This window comes from Rhopalosiphum padi, chromosome 4 (genome assembly GCF_020882245.1).
Source record: "Rhopalosiphum padi isolate XX-2018 chromosome 4, ASM2088224v1, whole genome shotgun sequence".
Taxonomy (NCBI): domain Eukaryota; kingdom Metazoa; phylum Arthropoda; class Insecta; order Hemiptera; family Aphididae; genus Rhopalosiphum; species Rhopalosiphum padi.
Window position 1 is genome coordinate 30,539,777 of NC_083600.1, and position 27,797 is coordinate 30,567,573.

General features: G+C 31.7%; 1 long non-coding RNA gene across 2 annotated transcripts in view; it reads right to left on the bottom strand.

The window, feature by feature from the left end:
- The window catches only part of LOC132929871 (uncharacterized), a 71,180-nt gene that overhangs the window by 32,018 nt on the left and 11,365 nt on the right, over positions 1-27,797 (bottom strand). For both annotated transcript variants that reach the window (XR_009662167.1, XR_009662168.1), the window contains exons 3-4: positions 27,657-27,768; positions 1,809-1,886 (exon numbers count right to left, since the gene is read on the bottom strand). This is a non-coding gene — a long non-coding RNA (uncharacterized LOC132929871). The remainder of the gene's footprint in view (positions 1-1,808; positions 1,887-27,656; positions 27,769-27,797) is intronic.

The following is a 27,797-nucleotide window of genomic DNA, read 5'->3' on the forward strand; positions in this document are numbered from 1 at the left end:
ATTCGATTGTAGTCTTACACGATTGATCACCGTATTCGTGAGCTCGCTGCCTTTATACATATTATATAGTGATATATAGTGTTTAGCGTGTATAAGTGTATATAACTTCGTAAACTTTTACACGGGTGGACGCGACCGCTAAATTATAATATACGGCTTTTGTTTATAAGTCCGTTTTAATGTTCCATATCACGATATTTAAGTTTCTTATAGCTTTATTGTTTGTTGTTTGTTTTTTTATTTTTAGAGGCGTATTTGCGGTGACTCGCGATGGCCCGAGAAAGAAACGTTTTGTAAAAATTACATTCGACAGATTTTTCCTACTGTGAACCAATGTTTGGAATAAATTAAAAAATATATCGATTATACACCATCATCATCACGGTTTATTCGGTTTATTATTCGAGAATATTGTGTCAGAAAACCGCATGAGAAATAGAAGTAATAAATAATATATATAGTATAATTGATTATATTATTATGATGATCATTATTGTTGTGGGCGAAATGTAACTGCTGCAATTAATGCAAGTCCGTTACAAATTCGTTCGGCTGCGCAGCTTGTAGATATAATATTTTAACACCATGATTTTAAAAGTTGAAATTTTCAAACATTATCGATGGTGCGCACACGTTATAAATCACAATACGATGTTTTATTCATTTGTAAAATAGCGATGGAAAAAATAATAATATACACAGTATGTATTATACGCGTGTAGGTATAATAATTTACTATTCAAATTTTTGACCAATTTACAGCAAAACGTGTATTTTGCCTCTCATTCTCTTTTGTCGCTGCGCCGAGTTATAATCTGCCACAACAATAACAATTATGACCACATTGTATGAAGAACGAAATTATCACGCCCCGATGATGTCACTATATTTACGTATATATACATAATATGTACCGTATTTACAATGTGACACTGTGTAGATGATATTAACCATGTCAGACTGTTGTTCCTATAGTGGCTGCCAGCACGATATTAGTTATAATAATTTGAGTGAAGGATGCTATAATGTCACAGCAATTGCGATTTGTATTCATGTATATTATGAACCTTATATACTTATATAATAATATTGGGTTTCGATAAGCTTTTTTATTTCGCATACTACCGGCGAATAGCGTAGTCAGGTCAGATCTATATAGAAATTGAGCAAAATAAATAATACATAATAGTAGCTCGTATATTAACCGTAGCAGTCTATCTACATATAATTATACACTTCTAAATGTATACTGTGTCTCATCGCATGTCGGTCCTCGAACATAATATTATACACTCACCCTTCCACGGACTGTCTAAACTTTGATACCAGCTGCATTATTATTTGAATATTTAATGAAAATCAGTAATTCAGCTTTTAACACATTTTCCATAAATTAGTTCCTATATAATAATATGCATTAGCCGTCGCTGATTTCTAAGTAACAACCAAATAGACATTTTAATCTGTTAATGTTAAGTTTTTATTTTTTATTTTTATAATTTTTACTACAGTACCTATACCTAACAGTTTTTGAAATCATGTTTCAAAAATATTAACTAATAGGCTATGGTTAAATTTAATATTTACATAATATAATCATCGGATATTTACTAAAAACTTTCAATTTATGTTATTTATACTTTAAATTACAAAATATTTAATCAGGAACTACAATTAATAATAGTTTGTTAATAGTTATTTTAACTTTATATTAGTTTACTATAATATAGTTGAAACTAAATTATAGTGATCGGGTAATATAAATAATATATATTGTAATATTATACAGTAAAGTTTTAGGTACTTACGAATTTTTATTTTCGATTTTTTTCGTACTACATATTGGCTCGGTACATCGATATTAGATAGGTACCCGCCATCAATTCCTGAAAAATATAAAATAAAATAAAATGTCTGTCTTGTGTAATAATTATTGTACAAGTGATGTTTCTAGAGTTACACAAATCGGATACAATTTATAATAATAATATTATGTTGTGCGTTCAGACATATAATATATAATATACATTATATTATTGTATATAATATATTATATATCCGTAAACGACATAAACGTATTGTACAACATTAAATTATCATACGTATTATATTTATCCGATTATGCGTACATAATTAACGCTATTTTTATGTATGAATACGATATAATAATATTATAATATACGATCAGTTCACGTGCACGGAATTCCCTGATCTATGAAATCCTTTAAATACCATCGTGTATTCGACGGGATATGTAATAAGATAAGGTTATGATTTCATTATTTTGGTATGTAATAAAATATAACATATTATAATAATAAATATTATAATAGTTACTAGTTTACACAAGTAAATTTATAAAATACGTAAAAGCGATATTATTCGAAAAAAAAGGAAAAAAATGTGTTTAAAATATAATTGAAAAATCAGAAACAAATTAAATAGATATTGTGCAATCTTGCGATATCATAAAAGTCTAACATTTATTATATTCATTTTAAATTCAAAAAAACTAATATTTATTGAAAAAATTGAAATTAAAATCGAAAATGTAATTTTTATTTCAAGTCCCGAATGTAATTTATAATTATATTATATTATTTTATATTTATAATTTATAATCTATCACCTATTTTTTAAACGACTGAACTCAATCCGTATACTGTACACGAGACTACGAGAGTGAAGCGCAGCCGCTCGTGTACTGTTATTATTATTGCTCTAGCCTCGTTTACCCGGAGATGCGTATCTACACACTCGTAAGCCTCGGAGCCAGAAAATACCCCCGTGTTCACGCTAATGACGAACACTCGACTTGAACCTGACTGCAGCAAACGATTCCCACACCGTTCGTGTCACGATCTATATTATTACAATGCGTGCCTATATATAATATACTACGACGTCGCAGAGGCAAGCGGTGAACTGCGATCACGGACTCGATGTATAAATCATGGTTTAAATATATAACTATAATTGCAATACAACTTATGTATGTACGTTTCATCGGATTTGTTTATCGGAACTCGATGCTATAGTTATAGCAAAAACGGTCGTTTAAAATGATTAGTGTTAATTTAAATAATTTGATATAAGAATTAAAAAATATTGTTTTGTATTTGTTTCATACAGGTTTTTTTTATTTCTAAAATGGAAATAACTTGATTAAAACAAGACTATTTAAAAATCGTCTCGTTCTAAGTTTGTCCGGTCAAGGAGATGAGATGCTGAAAATGAAACCGACCCATTTTAAATGCAGCGTATAATATGTTACTCCAAAATGAAATTTAAATATATACGCATAGGTATATATTTTTGTTTTTTACGAACACGCGTTAACTCCTTGTAAGTTTAGGCCTGAGTCACACAGACAGTTAAAATCCAATGGCGATAACCGAAACTACGGGATTCGTGTACATAATATAATGGCTATTGAAATACGATCATACCAAAAATCGTCCAATGAAATATTAAAATAGGATAAATAGTTTTATGTATTATGCTTATTGTTTATAAAAAACAACTATAGAGTATATTAACTTTGTTGTCGTGCTGCTAGTGAAGAGGATGATCTCCGAGAGTGTTGTTAAATTTGTTTTATTTGTTTGTATATAATTTCGTGTAGATACGATGAATTAAATTATTTTAATTAAAATAGCGTGCAAAGTACGATGTCACTTTGTACGACAACGATGAATAATGTAATAAAAAGTACTATTTTTGAATTAAAAAAAAAAAATACATGACTTTCGATTACAGTTACATTCATTCTTTTTTTTTTTTTTTAATTGTATTTTTGTTTGAATACAAAGTATAAGAGTTATTTTTTCGTCAAAAACATATAATATCCATGACGGGATATCTAAGCGGGAATAATCTAACCAGAATTTAGTGCCTAAATAACAGGCTATTTTCATGTATTTCACTATACAAAACAATTTAAATACCTACACATTGGACGAACATTAACGATATTATTATATTAACGATACAGCGGTATTTGATAAATATATGTATTTAAGTTAATTAACGAAAAAACTTAAATAAAAAAGAAAATTAAAATCTGATCCAACTTTTGAGTCCGGATGAGATGACGTAATCGAACCAAACGTATTACATATTAGTATATTACCTATACTCAATATAGATATTTATAAAACAATGACTAATATTACATATATGTAAGTAAAGTTAATAGATTTCGAGAAAATAGTGGTATTTTTTAGAGGCACCCATCGATAAATTATATATTTGCAGTACACGTCAAATTGCATAAGATGCAATCTAAATCGTAGACGCTATAGACATCCAATTCAGTAGATCTTGATATTGAAACAATCATAGGTGATGAATAATCGTAAAGGTCATACATCGTCAGTAATATTAGTATAGGTTATTAAAATATAGGTATAAACGTTTGGTTACTCTGTCGATGGCAAAACTCGCCCAAAAACAAATTCCAGTCAAAAAGAGTGCGAATAATTACACAAAACACGATAATGTGATCGCGAAATCACTAGTCGATAGAAAAAGAAAATATACGTGTCCCGTGGTAATAATAATATATACGTACATAAATATTTTACTCTACGATAACTATTAAAGTTAGAAAATGGTGACAAAAACAAATCGTCCGGCATATTATTATAATAAACTTATACCGTACGACTATTCAATGTATATCAGCGTTACTGCAGTTGGTTATTTTGTACATAAAAAATATATTATCATATAGGTACACGGCTGCAGTTGTAAACACGTGCGCGCGATAAATGACAAAGCATATATATATATATATATATATATATATATATATATATATACAGGGTGATTATCCGCAAGCATGTACACTCCCATTTGTTTACTTTAATTATACATTTATGGATATAATGATTTTACATTTTTTAATAATACTCGAAGATTATATTTATTCAAATATTTGAATGCAGTTTAAGAAACTTAATTTTGTTTGAATATGAACGAATTTTTTTGTTAATTTTTTAGGAAAAAATTTATTTCTATATAAATCGAAATGCGAACGAATATTTTATGAGTTATTTAACTCCAAGTATCAAGAATAATCTACAGTCCATGTGATAAAAAGTTTGAACGATATTAGAACACGATGATTTAAAAATTATAGTAATTAACAATAATTAATAATATACATTTATCAAAACTGTATAATTTATAAAAATTATTTTAAAAACTATTTTATTTTCTAGTACGTAAATTTGGCCAGAAACTACTCGCTTGTATTTTTAATAAAATATTTAAAGAAAATCATTAAATTAATAATATTTTCAGTAGAAAAGGGTGGCTTTCATCTGATAAAAAAGTGTTTATCGCGTCACCGGATAATCCTTAAATGGTATAAAAAATCTGTGTTTTTTTAAATAAAAATACTTAAATTGAAATTTGATTCATTTTCATTATTAAAGAATAAAATAGGGTCAGTGTAAGCATGCTCGGTGAACTGCTCTGTGTAATATATTCTGCTGCAACATATACCCATACTTAAATCTCTGTTCCCAAATGAAAAAAAAAAAATAAGTATTTAATAATCACAAAAACATGAATGCTATAATTGTCTGTAATACGTATAGGCGTATAACTAGGTTCATACATATTGCATATTATTATGATATACATAGATCATAGCATCTGCTACAATATATATATATATATATCATATTAATATCTGCATATATAATATACAAATACGGTAATCGCACATACTGCCATATATTATGAAGATAATGAAGTTATTATTTTTATAAACCCAATATATACGAGCGCGTGTATCGTGGTAATATTATGTGATGCGGAACGGAAAAAGTCGTTTGAACACAATAATATTATTTAAAAATTACGATTATTAGTTATTATGCTATTCAAAACGCGACGTGTACGTGCGCACGCGCGTGCAATTTACAGCCTTGCATTGCGGTTAACCGCTCGTCATCCGTTTAATTAAACAACCTTGACCGTCCTAACCGTACGCTATACGCAACAGTACAAAATTTAAAAAAATATGTACTGCGAAAATGAACGGAGTGAAAACCAAAAAATAAATTGTGCTTCGTCGTTATGCAACGAAATTCGTAAAATTCTAACTTCGTTCCGCTGAGCATTGATGGCAATGAGTAGGTACTTATATCGCGCATGTGCTAACGACGGTGGGCACGTACCAAAAAATATAATAAATGTTATTATGTACGATACCTACACCGCGTAAAAGATCGAATCCTCTCAGGTCAATTCGCCACTATATAATATGCTATTATATTGTATTTTATTTTACGTTTCTAAAACGAATATAATACTCTCGAAATTCGAACGATTTTCGAACTGCATTCCCCAAAGTTTTATCGTAATTCGAATCAAAATGCCAAGACCGCTTTATACAGTGGATTTTAATGAAATATTTCGTGAAAGTTTCGTACAAGTTTACGTGACGGTTCAGTGTACAGTGATTCGCATCAAGTTGTAAATGTAAATTTTAAATATACAAAAACTTATAAGCCAAATTAATATTACGCCTCCGTTTTTCGGTCAAATAACACGTTACCCAGTAAACCCAAAGAATTGAAGCAAGGTAATTGTATTTGATATTTGACTATATCAAAAATGAATATAGGTACGTCATGGTGGGTTTTATAATATTTGTTTAGTTGTTTATATACCTACCAGAATTTTGATCATATTAATTATAATAAACCGTATTATCGATAAGTGTGAGTGTATAACATGGTATCGTAAAAATATAAAAATAATAATAATTTAACAACACTTCTGTAATGTGATTAATTATAATATGCTGGAGTGACTTTATATAATATGAAAAACTAACCACGCACGTGGTTCGTTATACAAATAATGATAATAATAATAATAATAATAATAATAATAATAACGAATAACGAGAACGATACATAATATATAATATAGTACCCGACCGACCACGTATAGTATTATAGTATAATGTTGGGACGACGCGCGCGATTTATAATTTATAATAATATAATAATATTACGACAATTTCACGCATTAATAGTATTATGTGACTTCACTGCGGCGGTGTCGGCGTGTTGTTCTGTAGCAGTTGTACACTGTACACACTATACATACACAATAATAATAATAATAATATGATATATTTTACTGTGGGTCTGTACATGCGTTAGTGGATACAACGCGGTCGATTGTGCGATCATTAACCAGCGTGAGATCGGTAAATCTGTCGACGCGCGCGCGGGTAACGAGTATGATATATATCTAATATTATTATATAGTTGCTGCTGCTGCGGTATAATATAATATATTGTATAATATGCGCGGTCTTTTTAGTGATTATTATTTGTTACGTTTCGATGGCGAACAACACCACGACGCGCGTAGTAATATCACACGGAATAAATGAAATTATTATTATTCATTTATTCCGTGGTAATGTACCGTGCAAACAATGCCAGGCGACGAACGCTGCCGAGCTTGGCGTTTTCTTCGTTTTTCTGCACCAAAGTAATATTCCGGCCGGTCTCCCGCAACGCAACCGCGACCGGAGTAATTCACCGAGCAAAAAAACACGATATTATAATATTATCGTAATATATAGGTGCAGTCGTCAGTCGTCAGTCGTATTTTTTGTTTTTACGCGTATATTTCTCGTGTACTGTTATGCGGTTATAATATATACACGCGTTGTTTTTTTGTCCTGCAACGATCGAATTACCTATACGGTTTTCGTGCGAAATGTCGCCTTTTAGACCGAAATCGTACACCGCGTTCTCGACGTTATAATATATATAAGAGGTATAGGTACGCTGAAAATCATTCCGGCGACGTAATGCACGTATGCCTGGTTCTTTTTTTATTATTATTACTCGTAAAACACGACCATAATAATATAGCACACGTATTGTATATATGGGACGCGCGTATACAGCGGGGGAGCGTGAGCGCGGCGGAAAACGTCGGTAACCGGAAACCACGCGTATACAGACGACGTGTTGAATTCAATTTCCTGACGATGCTGCGAGGCGTATGCCGGAAATATATATTATTTGTTCATCGGTTAGACACGTACAACAGCGACGAGCGCAAACAAGCGGGCAGCATCTTCGATTAAAAATAGATGGGGTACATAATATATAATATTATTATACGATCGAACTGTGTGTACCTCTTTTGGCGTATATGGCGTGGAAAAGACGGTGAGCGACTGTCTGCCGCCTCTGAATTTTCTAAAGGATGATGAGTTTATGGCAAACGCGGGTAATAAGTAAGTATACTAACTATGGTATTTATTATTAATAACTACGATAGGTAATTAAAAATATAACAGTAAATATCATTATTGGATTTTGAGTGGGTGAAATATAATTAGACTAATCTGAACAATTTCAAGTACATCACACCTCTGCACGTATAATACATCATACATAGCAAATTAATAATGTGCACAAATTTTGCGCAGCTAATAGCTATATTATTAATTATTATTGGCTGGCCAGTCCTCGCCACGAATAATCGATGTCGCGTAATACCGGTAGACGATTTACGAACAATTGTCGTGATGCGCCAATACTAATGATATAAATTATACTAATTTACATTGGAGCGATTAAAAAAATAATAAATGCAACTATTGAGTGCGGAAACAGAAAGTTTTAAATCATTTAAACTAATACAGGTATTATAAATATCTATTTTTGGTATTATAATATAATATGATAATAACATACAAAGATTGATGGTCATCTCAGACTAGTCTTATAATTATCATTATAACTGTCGATATCGATCTAGAAAACAATGGCTTACGAAAAGTATTTATGAGATGAAAGTTAACAAATTTTTAACGATGCCAATGAAGTTAAAATTTTACTGGCCTGCCTATATTGTTCGAGGTTCTCGTATTTAAACCACAACCATGAACATAGCTGTTAATAGTTTAAGGATCTTTTGAAAATCAAAATCTAATCGTATAAGCTTTTTGCCGTGCTTCGTATAATACATCGTAAGGTAATAAAATGTTGGTAACGCGTTCAATATATTCAACTGTACATGGTACAGTGTAGTGAGAACCCAGATTTATAGTTATTATAATATAATATAGTATTAAGGTTTTGTGGTGCATTACAATTTAAAATTACTTACAATAGCATTGAATATTAATAAACTATAAACTGAGTACTGTATAAATATATTCAAATGCGAAATTAATATTTGAAATTTGAATACGTATTACTAGTTAATGTTAAGTTAATTAATAATTTATAATGATCGTTTCATATTATACAACTGTTATTTACGTTTAAAACAATATGATAACATCGTCATTCATGTCGTCGTCTAATCATACCGATATACTATAATACTGCATATACCTACATGGCTACATATACTATATTTTGTCTATATATCGGTTAATAATTATTATACTATTTTATAGTGAACGGTGAACAAGTGTTTTACCTACCTACTCAAGTCAACAGAGTTTATAAACACGTCATTTTTAGTAAGGTATGTTAATCATGCAAAATCGATGCATTAATACGCGTTATTGTACATAATATTTTTATGATCTATTTATTATTTAATGAAATATAATATTGTAAAAATAATTGATTAAGTACATGAATTAAATAAAGAATTCTAACTATTTTTTCTATCGTATACTATACTATATAGTTATTACGTATTTTAATAATGTGCAAAACAGATTTGAAATATTTGTGAATTATTACACATTATTTTTGTTTTATCTCAAACACAGAAGTTGACACAGCTGTTCAGTATTCAATTCGAATTACATAAAAACTAGTGTTGAATATTCATGTTTTGGTTTGAAATTTGTTATTAATTTATCGGCTATGTGCACTAGTGAGTTATGGTTACGCACAATGATTTTTAATAATTTAAATGTTCATATAACGGTCAGTGATAGCAAATCATCAATCATTATTAATCGAACGTTAACGTGGTTTATACTCGAAGGAAGTTATTGTTACTGTTTTCATTGCTATGCAGTAAAAAGCAGAATTTTTAATACCTACAATATAATAATATTATATTATGTGCGTGTGTTTAAAAAAGTGCTGTTCGTTTTTATATACTAATTTATCATACGTTATTAAAATGCAGATATACACGCGTATTATTTGAATTGTATTTTTTTTTATATGTGTCTGAATAATATTAGTTCGTAATGGAAACCTCGACGTTTATACAAAACAGAAATAAGGTATTTTACCATTTTGGTCGCTCACACATAAATAATGTTGGACGAAAACGGTTAACGCGCGACACGCAAGCACAATATTATACAACACACATACAGGACTACTTGAGTATATACAGGTGTAATTAAGTCAGGCAAATTACGCGGGTGGCGGTGGGGCTACGCCATTTGGCGTCATTAGCAGCCGCGTTTCTATGTATTGCCGCCACGAGAGTATCAATATAAACTAGACGCGTGTAATTACACGTGGAATCGCGGAACGAGCGATTAAAAAAAAAAAAAAATGACTATAATAATAATAAAACAGGTTTTAACGACGCGCAGCTTAAGCGATTTTTAAACGAAGACGGGGAGGACGAGCTCGAAAAAAATAAATAAATAAAAAGAAAGAAAGAAAGAAAGAAAAGATTATCAAACGGTAGCCGTTCACTGACGACGATGGTCGGTTCGTTTACTCATATAGTATTATTATTATACTGTATAGTTGCTGATAGGTATACATATACATTATTATGGTATAATAATATTATAGGTGTATGCGTTTATTGCTGCACACACGTGGTAATAATATTATGCACACGATAGTGGGGATGGGGACTGTGACTTACACGCCGCGAATGCTACCGAACATTAAAAGAAAAAACGTATTTATTATCACGTTATATACATTTATATATACAGCGGCGGCGGCGGGTCGTCTACAAAATTGTTTTTGCCAACTCAGCGCACGGCGACGATTTGCGACATTACGCTGTTCGACTGTATAAATGTATAATATACATTATTATATAGGATGATTCATCAAACATGCTCACTCTCTCTGTTTTCTTCAACAACACAGTTATTCAAAATCTAATTTTTTAAATTGTATAAAAAGGTAAATATTTTTAAAGACCATATTTTAAACTTCTCGAGATTAATTTTAATACTTAAGTAGTGCGAAGATAATAACTTATGTCTCTCAAGTAAGATAACACCTTTTCTGTTTTAAATTATTACAAAATATTTACAAATTTGATGTATCAGAAACAAAAACAAAAATAAAATGTATTCTAATTTTTACTTAATCTTAGTTTCTAAACGTGTACATATTCATACTCGTTGGGCAGGACTGGTGTATTAAATTTATAGTTTGTTTCTATAAGATATATAATATATAGTTATATGTAGGCACTTAGCTTACGTTTAAACAATGATTCAACATTTTTTGTCGATCGTTTATGTTGGTGAATTATGCAGCCCCGCTACGAGTGTGTACGCAGCGTACAGAATATATTTCATCTATATATATTGTATATAAGTATAACAAATTCTGTGTGACAACACATCTATATTTTCACGGTATAATAAAGTGGAAATATATTATCAAAACGGTTTATCTTCGCTCGCGAACGTGATGGGGAGAGTATTTCATGTGTACACGTGTATCATCGTCACACTGATATTATACACACTGTTGTACCTGCATTATAACATTTCATAAACTTCCGGATAACGCCACCGTCACCGTCACTTTACCTCCACGACATATTACCTATATGCTGTAATGTTACAGTATAATATAATATAACTGTTATATTATTATGAGACTTCATTCCCATTTTCCCAACTTTCCTCATTTATTGTACGTCTTAAAATCACGTAATTTCGATAAGGAACGTTAAATTGTATTTAATCGTTATTATTGTACGTATACAGACATTCGTATACAATACGACCTAATTGTTTTTTTATCGTCACAAATAACAATATTTTCAGTGTGGTAAAAAAAAAAAAATAATAATAATAGTAAAACGTTAATTACTTTAATATGGTAACTACGTTTGTGATATATTACACAATATTGTTGTTAAAGTGGTGCAGGGAAAATAATAATATACATAAAAAAGTATACTTACAAACTACTATACCTATGTTTAACATTATAATATAATACAGTGTACCGATCTAAACGTATGTAATACCAATACAGTATTTTATCAGTTAAGTTCGGTCAATTTAACATACATTGTGTTGTTGCCTTATATTCGCAACAAAAAAATTCAAAACAGAGAAGAAATATAAAACACGAATCGCCATCGATTTGAAATTTTGAACGTAATGGGTTTTCCGTTTTAATGGATGGTGGTGGGTAAACTATATCGACACAATATAAATATAGTGACAGAAAAAACTGCAGTAGCAATAGTAGTGGTACGGTATAGTGGAAGCGACTGTACGGAAGCGGTATAATACAGTATATCATGTATAAGAAAAAAATACCAAATACACACTATAAATGACAATATAATATAATTTATATTTTATGTATATGTATGATGTATCGTTTAACTCTTAATACGGAAACATTCTACCGGAAATGGAAATGCCTATGAAAAATGTTCACAGTTCATATTATTTTATATATTTATGGTATAATATAAAATAATATAATCCATAACGAATAATTGCGTTTTCGTGTTTCCATAGAAATTGATTTAGCTATAACGTTACCGGTAAAATCATTACTGATTTCTATATTATCTATATTTTATACGTAGGTGTTTATAATGTATTATATTGTACAATAATACTCCATAATATTTACGATGACAAGTTTAATGGACTAAAGGTCGCGACGTCCAACGCTTTTTATAATAGTTTAATAATACTGCAATGATTTGAATATTTTTCGATAGTAGAATCTAAAATCATATACATTTGTCAGCACGCACGCAATATTTAAGATATTATTTAATTTGTGACTGTGTCGAATATTGGCACACATCAATATTGATTGGGTTTTAGAATAACAATTTTAAAACACTTACACCTAAAAATAACACCCTGCACAAATAACCTTCGAACTCAACATAAAATCCAGGATTTTAAATTAAATGGTATTGGATACATTTTTATCGTATAGCTTTATGTTAATGATTCCGTGCATATTGTATAATTAATATAATAGTGTACCTAGTTTAACGTTTTTATGGTTGATAAATAAATACATACATTAATATTTTAATAAACAAATATTAAAATGCAAATATCAGAGATAAGAGTTCATGTTGTTTTCATACATTAGAAATATAATTTAAAAAACTATAAATATAATAAATTATATTTTATTTTTGTACGACGCGTCAAATAATTTAAATTGATAAAAATGTGAATGCACGTGTGCAGCAGTACAGGGTTAATATATTATTTTATTATAAATATTACATAAATATACATATAAGGACTGAAAGTTATATATTATATAGATCCTGAGTTGTGTTTCTTATATATTGAAAAAAAAATGTATTTCCACAAATTTTCAAATTATTTGAATATATATTATATAGATAGAATCTAAATAGATTTATAGAACCTTTAGTATTTTACCTATATGGTAATATTCTTAGGATTACATGTAGTTTTTTTTTTAAATTTTGGAGGTGCAAGATGTACATCACCCTCTAAATAAGTTTGTTCGACGTAGAAAGTAGTGAGTAAGTATATATAAAAAAATAATCTGTTAACGATATTTGTATAACAGGTATTTTTTAATATATCTCGTAATATATTTCACATAGAAGTTTAGTTATTTTGATAAAAAAACATAATTTCAATAGACGATTAAAATATAAAATATATAGATTTTATTTTATTGTGGTTTAATACTGTTCGCGACGGAGTGAAAAACTTTACTGGTTTTTTATTATTATTGTTATCGTGCTGATGTTCGCCGCTCGATTACCAGAAAACTGATTAAAATTATGCATTTATCACGTAGGATAGAATATACAATACGATTGTGAATATTGTATCAAATAATTCTGTTTATTCGACTTTTATTTTTAAAATTTTATTCATTTGGTTTAATAAAAAATCAAACGTCTCGTATATAATATGCTAAAAAAGTAGGTATATAAGTAGGTATACGTTTATTATATAATATAATTACGAAGACTCATTAAATATTAATGTTTTACTCTATAGTCTATATTATAATAAGTAACAATAAATAATAGTTTAATATTAGTCAATAAGGATGTTAAATATGTATAAATATATTTGTTTTAAGTAGTTACCCTTATTATAATTATTTCGATATGATATAGCCATATAATAATATGTACCTCCGTAAAATACGAGTACCTATGTAATATTATAACACTATAGCATGTATAATTATCGCATTGATTTATTGATTCATATAGGTTAGATGTGCAGTGTGAAACTATTAATCAGTATAACGACTAAAATTGTTATTTTAATAGTTTTTCATACGTTTATCTCTATGTGACGTATAATATACCTATTATATTATGCACACGCGTGCTGGTCATCGAATACAGTATTATATTACGTCCAGAAGCCGTTTGTTTTTCAGCGCGCATCGCTAATCGAAAATGACGCAATATGATTTCGGGCGTTTCAAATGGGACTTGAATATTGTTACAACGTTACATATTATTATTATACAAAATGTATACGAGTCTACGCGTCATTGTATTATATAGTAGGCATAATATGTAGGTACGCGATACATTTTTGAAAAAAATACTCCTCGTTATCGATAGAATATTTTATTTCGAAAGTTACTTATATTCTTACCCCATTATATTATAATATCATATACATTTGACAGTACCTTTATACGGTCGAAAAGATTCGAAGTCAGCGGTCACGTGCGGTGTGTTCAAAAGAAAACGTTGTATCGACATTTTTTGACGACTCCGCGTATATCTAACGCGGATGACCTAATACTATAGAAATAAACTTACCGCCTATAATACTCCAACAAATGAAGGTATCAGAGTGAAGTTCGTATAAGGTTTGTAAATTTTGCACAATTCCTACCGGATAAGACAAACGACAATGGGTTATTGTATTAAATTTAATTTTCAAACGCAGCTAATTAGCTACTAATAACATTTATACCTACATCCAGTAACCACGTATATTTTGTATTTGTCAAAATATTCATAAGTAGGGGCTAAAACCATAGACATGCAGCGATATCAATATCAGAAAATACGTAGGGCATAGAATGATTGAAATAGCAGGCTAATAATGGGACTCGATGAATATCTAAGATTATTTTCTATTCGTCACGCACAATCAACTTCTTACGAACATACCTATAATATTTATTATTTTTATTCGGTGTCTGCGCTATAGCATAATATATTATTATGTATACATGTATAATAATATACGGTATACTACGTGTAATCATCGACAATATTCACAAGACTCAAATCGATGATTTAATCTGAAAAAAAACCTCTTGAAATTGGTTTTTTTAAGAAGAAAATAGTATAGCTGAATGCGACTGTTACGATTTATACATGTATATTTCGTATAGATACAAATTCGCGAGTAAAAAACTAGGACGCAGCGTTATCATATAAATGTAGATTATATTATTATATATTGGCACGTTCTTATGTATAATAGAAAGATGACTAGATGGCTCAAGCATGAACACGAGCAATGAAAAAAAAAATGTAAATATATATTACTATGATATTAATGTAATAAAAAAATATGATCGTCGTCTTTGCCCGGAAAAAAACAGCCGTTTCTGTCACCGCTACCGCTGCGGTTAATACACCAGCATTGTCTGATTGGTCTCGTGCCAAATCGCATTTGGATCCCGCGAGAAAAGTAAATAAACCTCTGACTGAGCTTCGGCAAGTGAAACAAAAATTCGCGAGCTGATTGCGGCGGCGCTAGTGTGGCGTTTTTTGCGTTTTCGAAAGTCATTCTTTCGTAACATATACAATTGACAGTGGTGTACCTCTCTACAGACACATACACGTATTTACTTATGCATTGTGTCTTAATTTAAATATATTAACAGTTTGTAAAAAATAAAAAGGACAAATATTTTATTTGTTTTTAGGTTTGTATGTGTTTACAAAAAAAAAAAAAACAGATAATAGTAAAAAAAACTTGTTTCGTACAAAAATGTGGCGAAAATTTTTATGTAGCTATATAAAATGTGGAGCATACAATGTATTTTATAGGTTAGAACTTCAAGTTGTACACAAACGTTATTTTTCAAAACACTACAATAATTGACTGAGTGTCATAAGTTAGAAAAAACGATTTGACAGGTTTGACGTTTAAAGATTATTTTTACATAGAAACTGTAGAGTGAACGACCTGACAGCCGAAAATCCATTTATGTCGGTCGTACAGCATAAACGCAGTGCGCCTCGAGAAACATATAATAATATATTATGCGCCATTTTATCAATATCTTACCCACTAGTATATAATATGCATACATGAATATAATTTTATTTTATTCCAAAATTTTATATATATATAATATATATATATTTTTCTAGTGTGTCGTTCGATCTCATTCTACACAATCGATATTGATTTTTAACGCCAAGCAGTACCGCAATAATAATAATAATATAATATACGATTACAATATATGCGATGATGATACGAGCCGGTTTTCGGATTATTATATTTTTCGTATAAAAACGTAATAATATAACAACCAATCATATATAAAATGAACATTCGTAATTTGACATGACATTGTATATTTTAATACAAAATCCGATCGGTCAATATATAAAATGTCAATATTATGAAGGTATATATAAATATATAGAGGTGTATATATATATAAAGGTGTATATAAATATACAATATGGGTAGATATTCCAGATAAATTTAATTCACGTGCGTGCGACACTATGCATACTATTTAGGTTTACCTATTATTATTACACGGAGTTTTCGGTCTTTATGGGAATTTAATAAAATATCGAAATTGTCTTGGAAACGAACGATAAAACACAAATGCATTATTCATTTGTTCAAATAACCCGTAATCTGATTTAAAATACTACCCCGTGCAATAATGACAACCAAATTTATACCAAAATATAATACTATTTACATACTAGTAGTTTATTTATAAATATAGCTACTGTCAGTCGAAGTATAAAATTTGATTTCACGTGTAGAGTGCATAGATACGATTTTTATTTTTATTAAAATATATATTTTTGTATACACCTCAAATGTGTCGAATATGTGTCAAGTGATTGTTTAATTTAAAAAAATGAATAATAATAACTGTTTACATTTATAGAATTAGTTTTACAAAAAACAAAAAACAGAACCTTTCTTTACAGGAGGATAGGTTTGTTAATTGTTATATTTCATTTATAGTGTTGATAATGATTGATAATTACTCCATAAAAGATTCAACTGTTTTGTGAAAAAAAAATGTCATCAATTACACAGTTAACAATTATGGTTCGTTTCGAAAAACGATGGGAAAAAATCAAAAAAATGATGACAAAATTATTATTTTAACATATTACCCGACAATACAACGAAGGCACATGAGATAGACAATCTAGGACAATTTTAAATCATTTTCAAATGTTGTATAGAAAACCCATACCGACCTAAATCTGAGGAATTCATACTTAATGATATCTATCAAAAGAAAACACCCCTCTAAACGGTCTCGGAAAAAAATAATACTAAAAATAAATACAATTTAACCCGACTTATTATTATTATAGTGGAGGAGGGTCTCTGTGGGTTGGTATGCTAACTTTTAACGATCTCTTGAATAATAAATGTTCGTGACCGTTTGATAGGCGCGAATACCACAACGTTTATTATTTTTTTTCTATTCAATTCTTCCTACGCTTTTTTCCCTCTTGGCTTTTAATAAATTCGCGTGCGTACATATTATAAATAGCACGTGAAAATGTATACGCAAGCTCGAACTACTGGAGTACGATAAAAAAAATTGATCGTTATTCAAGACACGATGAATAGTCCATATTAAAATATTATAATATTTTTTCTTAGTAAATGAAAATAATCGTAAAAATACATTTAAAAATGATGTATATTATTGTATGTACGGCGTGTATAGTGCGCTGTAAACGAACCGAAACGTTATATAACTACTAACTTGGTAGGTACACGACGACTTTGTAACAGTGTTAGAAGCTTATTCTGTTAATGTTAGTGCAGGTGTTATCGGGGCTCGGGTTCCACCTGTGTGTTTACCCACTCGCACGAAATTGGTTAGATGACACCGCGTGTAACGCACACCGGAACAATCGGTGCAGCTGGTGCTTTTTGTTTTCGTATTTTCGTTTTTTTTTTATATAATATTATAATAATAATAATAATAATATGATGTTACGTATGTACGTTTCGTGTGTAATATGCGGGGCCCTTACAGACCGCGATAAAGAAAACTAGATACCGTAATAACATTATTGTCGCCCACCTATCTATATATATATATATATATTTAATAATATAATTATGCAACATCGTGGGTATACGACGTTCGGATAACGGTGTATTTGAAATAATATCGTACAATACAGTATACATAAAATGGAAAATTACCACTGGTAATAGATTAAAAATTATAATATTTATTATTATTGTTATTACTTGCTGATCATTACATACCATTGAAATAATAAATTGTGTGACGTGTATGTACGCTGTGTGGTGTTGACAAAAACAGTAAGTCATCACCGACGTGCATTATGGGGCTTTATTAGCTTTTATGTTGAAAATATAATAATATTATACTAAACTACCACAAACTTTTATTATTGTTTGTGATTATGACTATTATTATTTTACATAAGAATGGTCCCCTTACCGTCACCGAAACATATTAGGTTTGTATAGGAAACCAAACATGTTTGGGCACTAATGATGAATCGATGCAACGAAATACTTATAATACCCATCCAGGATTATAGCACGTTTGGATATATGAGCTCGTTTCAAGAGCAGAAAAATTGTAGGGAAATTTAGAAAGCCAGGCGAAAGCGGTATTTACCTTCTACAATATTTAAGAATAATCCTTAAATATATGTAGATAAATCTATTAGTGTGAAGAAATTCGATAAAATATATTTTTTTATTACGTTGGACAATAATTATTTAAAAAAATGGATGAGCGTATTACACATGCACATTTTAGAGTTCACGTAGCTATAGGGGACCGTATGCGACGAAAAAGTCGTACAATTGTATACAGATCATCCTCGGCATAATATTATGTTTACGTGCACAGCGGGAGAACCATTAATATTATTTGTTTTGACATAATCACCACGTTTATCGTAACGAGTATAATATGATAATAATTAAACAACGGTCTTAACAATACTATAATCATACTTAATTAACGCTGTAATATATGAGTCCGATGAATATTATCAATAATGCGTCATCATAATATTATTATACTACTTAAAGAATATTTCCATACTGCGGAACGGTCGTCGCAAGAGAAATCGTTTTCAACGGACAAGACTGCTTAAAACGTTGGCGTCATAATAACGAGCGCTGTATTTTAAGGCGGCTGTGTACCTAATATTATAGGTATCTTTACTATCTATACCGAAAATAGCCGAGCCCACGACAACCAATCGTCACAAAAACCATAGTCATCGAACACTACATCGCGCAAGTATCGCTTCGTTACGGTTAAAAATTCAAAATCAGTAATTGTCGTGTTGATAATCGTTCGTCGAAGTAGTGTCACACTTTCGGTCCGTTCGACGATTGTAATACGATTTAATACACACAATTATTAATATATTACTATAATATTATAGTACATTATATATAACGACCCGAGATCTCTGCCTCAGTGCCTCGGGATGTGCGTCTTTCTGTTCACGTATAATATTACGCGCCGTCCGCTGCAGTTGTTAGAAGTCCGACGACATTGTATTATACTATTATCCGTTTAACACACACAAACAATGTAAAAACACACACACACTAAGACGTAATAATGCAATATATATATATGAATACAAATACGAGTATTACGTAATTATAATAATTCAGCGCGTTAAGGTAATTACGCTACGGCCGCTGCAATAGTTCTTCGACGTCGTTGTATATTATAATACACGTCCCGTTCGCCGATATTATTATAACGGGTTGTTTGCGTGGGCAGTACGCGATCGCGCGAACTTTACAATGCGAACGGCTCGCGTGGGAGATTGAAAATATTTTTAGTTTTGGCTCGGTGCACGCATGCACATGCACATGCGTTGCACATGCACGTCATGCAAACTAGGCGGACGGGGAGTACGTACATACATATTATTATCCGACAACGACGACGGCGAAGACGACGATAATAATATAATATGTATAACTATAAACGCGTTTATATTATATGTATTATATTATAATACCGGTCAGCGACGAGACTATAAATCGTTTATGCGAGTGGGCGCGCGGAAAAGATCCTATTCCCGGCAGATTTTCTCGCGTAACTTATACACTACATCGCTGCAATTGTATTATATTATAAGCACGTATTATTATTTTGCCCGTACACGTACACGGCGGGTTAATACTATAATAATAATAATAGTAATAATGTACTCTCACTCGATCGTCCGAATATACATAATATTGTTATCGTGATGTGCCGTCGGATTCGCCATGTCGACTAACTAACCGACGGGATTTACTGACCAACAAGTCAACGGTCCATCGTCGTGCGAACGTACCAGACCAAACTTATCCTGGCAATTCTAGGTAATCTTGCTTCGGCATAAACGCTCTGGCTGTTCCTCCGTTTCACATCATTGCGCGACTGTAACTTTCTGCAATATCTCGTATACACTATAGTTGATACATTTTTTTTTAAATGACGACAATGACGTTTAGATGCCATGATAGGTATAGATTATAAATTTAGTTTTATACCTTGGTTCAGTTTATTGATAAGCGCTTCCTGTTAAAATTACAGTTTTTGTGATAACACATTTTTCGCCGTGATAAAGATATTATACACGTATAACAATATTTACCAATCTAAAATATTTGAATTTAAGCAACATATATATCTCAACCTTACTGTATATTCATCGTGTTTCCGATTTTCTCTGTAATACATTTTAAGTAGGTGCTTTTACACAAATACAATAAATGTAAAGTGCATCGCATAAATCATAATATTAAGCTCCTTTTTTTATCATTCTAAAATAATAGAATTGGATAATTATTTATCAGCAACAAACTAGATAGATTTTTATTTTGGCTCTTGAACAATTTTTAGCTTTCTGTTATTCTTTGTAGTTACGTGGTATTGTAGTAACAGTAACGTATTATACATGAATGTACACTATCGTTTTGCAATGATATTGAATGTCTTTGCAACTTTGCCCGTCTTCGAATAGTTGTTAATATTTTATTATACCTATAATGATAATAAAATCATATTTTTATCGTGCGCCACTTTTGTGAATGATGTAAGTTGATCGAATTTATCGTCAACCGGACGTTATGTTGACTCTATACACACTATTGTAACTCTAATGCGGTTAGTGACGTAGTGTGTTATACATAGTGTATATCGTGTATATTATACACATCCGTGTCCCGAGGTACAGTTGAAAAATCCGTTGTAGCGAACGTGACCAGCGTCCAGATGGTCCCGCACCGTTTCCACCCATTCACACTTCTCGAAACATCTCTGTAATCAGAGTTTTCTTGTGAGACGCGGTGCGCGACGTATTGCAGGTCTTTTTCTCTCGGCCGTCGCCTTATTTTTTAAAAGCGGACTAATTAAGTACAATGTAGAATGAACATAATATTATTTTCTTGGAGCGGTGCGAACGACCATTGTTCGGTCGCGGGTCACGATTCGCCCATAAACAACCGTTCTCAAAAAAGCCGTGTGTGTATGTACTCACACCTCCCCACCTGTAGCATACATTCCGCCGCGTTACCACACGTGTGAGTATATTTTTGTCTTTCGAATTACCTGTCTGAAACTTCCCGGACAATAATAGTCCTAAATACTATGCGCAGTATAATAATGTATCACATTAGTATATACAGAGGTACTCGGTATACAGACCATACCGGAGTTATTTGTGGAACTTGTATTATAATGTTTATGTGTTTTGCCGATTTCTCCGCGAGTTTTGTCTCTCTTCCGTCGACTCGACACACGCCACGCGCACGCAGTCGTTTATTTTTATACAATATAATATATAATAAAATAATATACGTTTACCGCTGAACGTCGATTTTACGGTCAGTTTAAAGCTCACGAGCCACAGTCGCGCGCGCGTTACGATCGTCGGTCTCCGATACTACGATAGTAATATATAGAGCTGCCACGCCTCAAACCAACCAATGCCAATAAATTTGATGGCCTTCTTCCCCGTCGCCACTGCGTATATTTTCTCTTATTTCCTTTATGGCAGTTCTCATTGTGCTCCCGAACATTTAATGCGTTCCATATATAATATTATTCTCGATAAAGTTTAATAGATCGTAAAAGAGGAGACTTTGGCATTAGCGATCTGTCGCCCGGCCAAAAAAGAGTTATGACAAGATATTATAATACAGATGGCGCTATTTTTTCCCGGCTATATATCTATTGGTGTACAGACGCGCATCGTACCGGATTGCTTTGCAGCGGTATTGGTACAATATCGTCGGGCGGCGGACCTGAATAATAGTAATAATAATAATAACAACAATACAGGATGGCTGCGGGAAAACAATAGCGAAATAAAGCCGATCTGGTTTTCATTGTTTGATTTTTATACTGCTGATCAGTGGAGTGATGGTGCTGGGAGTAGAGGGGAAGAAGTGGCAGAGCAGCAACAGCAGCAACAGCACGCACCACCACTGGCGGTCGTCGTCGGACCGGCTCGCCCAGCTCGGGCCGCATAACCCCGTTACACTCGGTGTAACACCACGACGACTACACCGCGCGACAGTATACGCGGCGTACCAAAAACACCGGGCCGCGACGAATTTTCATATTGTCAAAGTCTTCGACGACGACGAAATACGTCGTTACTACTGTCGTATTCTGCGATAAACCTCGTCAAAACAAGTCACAGGGGTCGGACGAAACGATAGAATTTTTCGCACAAATGTGCATACAGCCCGGCATTGCACCGGTGTATAACACGTGCACTCGTTTCAACCTGTCACCGCCGCAGTTTTGTACGAATCTGTACTATTATTATAACATATATATACATGTAATAGTATGGTAAAGTGATGGTAGTATAACACGGCACCACTGACTGCCGCTGCGGAACAATTCCGTTTTGTTCTTTTCGAAATACGCCGAGGACGGAGAAACGAACCGTGGCCGGATCTCCGGTCGTTTGAACACGGTGGCATCGTCATCGCCGCCATCGGGTTTCCAACACGGCCAGGGTCACCGGCGTGACCTTGCTACGCGCGCAGCCAACTCCCACGCGCTCTTTCACGTCGTTTTGTTTCTCTCATTATATTATAATATTGTGTATACCTATATAATATTATATATATATATATATGCGTGAACACTGTACTGTTTGTATACCGCGTGGCAAGTATAATAATATATAATAATATTTTTATATACGTTTGTAAAATAATATATATATATATATATTATATTTTATTCCCTCTTCAGTAGCATCAGTCGCCATCACAGTCATAATTTTTCCCTTCTCGATCGAAAAACGCGACTAATGACTTTTCTAAACGACAGGTTTTATATTTTTTTCCTTCTCTTCTTTTCGTCTTCGTATACCGTCGTCGCATCGTGTAGTATTTCTCGGCTGGTGGCGGCGAATTTGTCACCGTTCGAGTGGAAACGACGACGATTGCACACTAGATAGCCGCGGCAGGTCGTCGGCGTCGCCGCTTCGTCGAGTGCGAATGTCGAACGAGAGAGTTGGTCGAAAAATGTATGTACGGCGACCGCTCGACGAGGCAACGACCTTCGACGACAAGTCTTCTCCGCGCGTCCGTTAAACGAACGAAACGCGAGATATCGTCTGCAGGTTTTGGGTTACCACACTGACCATGACCATGTGTCCGGTAAACACATATGACGTAGGTAAGGATACATGATGGCGTTCAGCCGGATGATATTGAGTCAGTCGATCACAAAGTCGAGTTCCGAATGTCTTGTTTTCTTGCAGTTCTATATACAACATTTATGAGTACCAACACAGAGTAGATTATTCTTTTAATCTTTCCGTATGGTTTAATTGGCTCAACGACACACACGCACACACACACACACACACACACACACACACACACACACACACACACATACTTACTTACGATTGCGCGCACACGCCACTCGAAACAATAGTCCGTTTGACTTTAACAGCGTACATACTGCTTAAGACGCGTATCTGTCCGTCTCTCTCATTTTCTCTTTTTCTCTGCGTAAATTATAAACGTATTTTTTATTTTCTCTCTCATTTGGATCGAGATGGTCTACACGCACATACACAAAACACCACCACATCCTTCTAGCCCCACCAACCACGGTAACGATTACGATTACGACTACAACGGCCACTATAACCGACGTATATGCAACGACAACGACGACGTAGTCCGACAACACAAAGCCCGTCACGCGTGACCCGTGCGCACTTGGGCCAGATAGCTGCTCTTTGTCTCTCCAGTCGGCTACAAATAATACGGCTGTGAAGACGACTTGTATATAGGTAGGTACCTACGTATTACACCGTGTATATACGGGAAACGAAGAGAAGTAGCGGACAATGACGATAATAAAATTATTATCAACGGATAATAAGAATTTTTCATAATCAGGTTTCAGCGCCAAACGCAATAATACGCACGTTACAGTGGTAACACTATTTATATACACATTATATACAGGGTGATTTACTAAACATGCTTACTCACTTTTTTCTTCAATATGTATTATAGTTGTTCAAACTCTGATTTTCGGAATATTTAAATACATTCAAAGACAATATTATTTTTAAAGTTTTGATATTTGTTTGTACTATTTAAGGAGATGCAAACTTTTGCTTTTTAAATGAAAAAATTATTATACTTTATTATATTCTTAATATGTAAATTAATTTGTGGATGTTTTTTTTTTACACAAAATTATATTAAAAATATTTACTCAAAATTTCAATGCGTAGTTTATATTCTATTTAAATTTGTGAGCTAATGCTAATTGATAGGTCAATGATAATACGCTCGGAAGACGTTGAAGCTATTCAATTTAAAATTTATAAAAATGGTCCAAGTCTAATAAATAATTATTGTACTAGAATCTATTTTATATTTTTGTGGAAACATTTTTTAAGGTCAATTATTTTTAGTTTAAAAGTTCTTATAATTGAAAAACTACTCATTCAAATTTTATACAAACATTTAAAAAAACATCCACTAAATAATTTAGAGCAAAAAATCGTTTTCATTCATTTGAAAAACGGAAGTTTTTATTGTCACGGGACACTTTTTAAGTTCAGGAAAAAATCTAAAGTATTTTAAAATTTGGTCTTTTTGATATATATTTAATAATTACTAAAATCAAATTTTGTATAACTGCATTAGCAATTGAAAAAATGGGGATGCGCATACTTCATTACCCTATATATTATTATATTGGATACAATGCATGATAATAGATAGCATGTACGCATAATAGTTTACCCATTGATATTTCGTTGGTCCACCGGTGAGCAAATAATATGAATTCCGTACATATAGATTAACATCGTATGACATATATTATATCATAACCTATAGCTATAACCATTGGGAACGAGCATATATAATATATAACGGCCGTGTACGGTAACTATAATGTGTAGCTGCTTACAGAAGATTACAACTATGTATCATTATTTATCATATCGACCGAATGAATAAAATATTGTTCGAGCCACATTGTTCGCAATGAAAAACTCGCGGTCTTTTCATGTAGATATAGATAATAATATATTGTGTGCCTATATATATTTATAAATATATACATTATGTAGGTACCCTGTGCTCGTCATTGTACCTATATAGTCGTCTCCAAAAGTCACATGCTTCATTATTCATTGGCGAGTTTGTATAGCTGTGCCGTATATATAGTGGGTGGACAGCGCGGGCGTGCATAGTGTTTTAGGATAATATAGTATTTTATTATTATTATTATTATTACTATTATTTTTTATACATTTATATTTACCAGTGGTTCTCAGTGGCACAATAGCGTCTATTCATATACATGTAGGAGTGTTTGACCCCGGCAATGGTAATTATTAATTGCTCGTTATGCGCCACATTTGAATATGAATGCGCCGTGTAAACGTAGAGCTCGTGACTGTGTACAATGCAAAGAGAGAAATGTGGAGCGATGTACATGAGGAGTATCATACAGTTACTGTACGTATAATATGTTTGTATAAAAGGAAATATTTCGGAGACCATTATGTGTACGCGTAGAGAATTTGTGTGTATATATAATGCGTGTGTGTATGTGTCAGGCAAACTGTTTTTTAATAGATAAAGTCATCTCGTTGGAATATTCTTTAGCTGTCTCCGTCACTCTCCTATCCCCTAGTCTACATTACCAACATAATCGTCTTACTGATGGTAATATTAAGCCAAATATATATTTTCATAGTCTGGGGTGAAGTATGTTTTTATAATACGTAATTATTATTAGTAATAATATTTCAAACACGAGATATTTAGACCTTAAATCTCCATAATAGAGATAACATTCAAATGTATTTTATTATTAGTAGGTAACTATATAGACATATAATATATTAATATCATTAAAAAGTATTCTATTCCAGTAATCTTAATCATATAATATAATAAATGTTGATTATAATCAATTTGTTAAAAATTAAATAAAAAAATTCATGTATTTCTTTTTATCTATTAAAAGTTACTTAAATGTACTATTACTAAATGTTTTTATATTTTATAAAATATGTGTAGTATACATATATTTATCATAAGTATGTATATGTATAATGTATATAATAAGTATTAAGCACTCAAAACCTATTTTAATGTTACTATTGCTATATACATTTATTCGAAAGCAAATAAACTTTAAAAATATAGTTTAAACTTGGGTGTATTTTTTTTTTTAGTGTAGTTATACGTTTTAAACAGCATAATATGATAAGAATAAAAAAAAACAATGTTTATTTTATTAGTAATTATCATGAAAACTAAAAAAATTCTCATAATAAATGATACGTGCATAAATTACACAACTCTTGAGTTATTGTTCCACAAGGAAAAATATAGAAATGACTAAATTACGTGTCATGATTGACTGGTAAAACTGGTTCTGTAACGCTTACATGGACGCTATAATATGGATTCAGGATTCAGTATTGTCAACGTCAGTATTCTTACATACGATACTAGGTCTAAATAAATATTAAAATCAGATTCGATAATAATATATTATATTCTATCGGCTTACATACTTCTAAGTAGCTATTTTATATTATGAATTTAACTGGGTGTGTTTTAGAGATTTATGAGAGACTTCAGTTTATCGGACTGATGGATTCGTTCAGTATCAGGTAAAATGAAATAGCATATTTATGTAGGTACTTACGTCATACAGCCTCTTGTCTGTATTCGTACATGAGGAATTTGGATAGTGTTTGACAACAGTGCGGTGTTTGAAATTTCCATATTACCAATGAGAAAACGACGTAATTTTCAGTCTGAAAAAAAATACAAACACATATCTTAA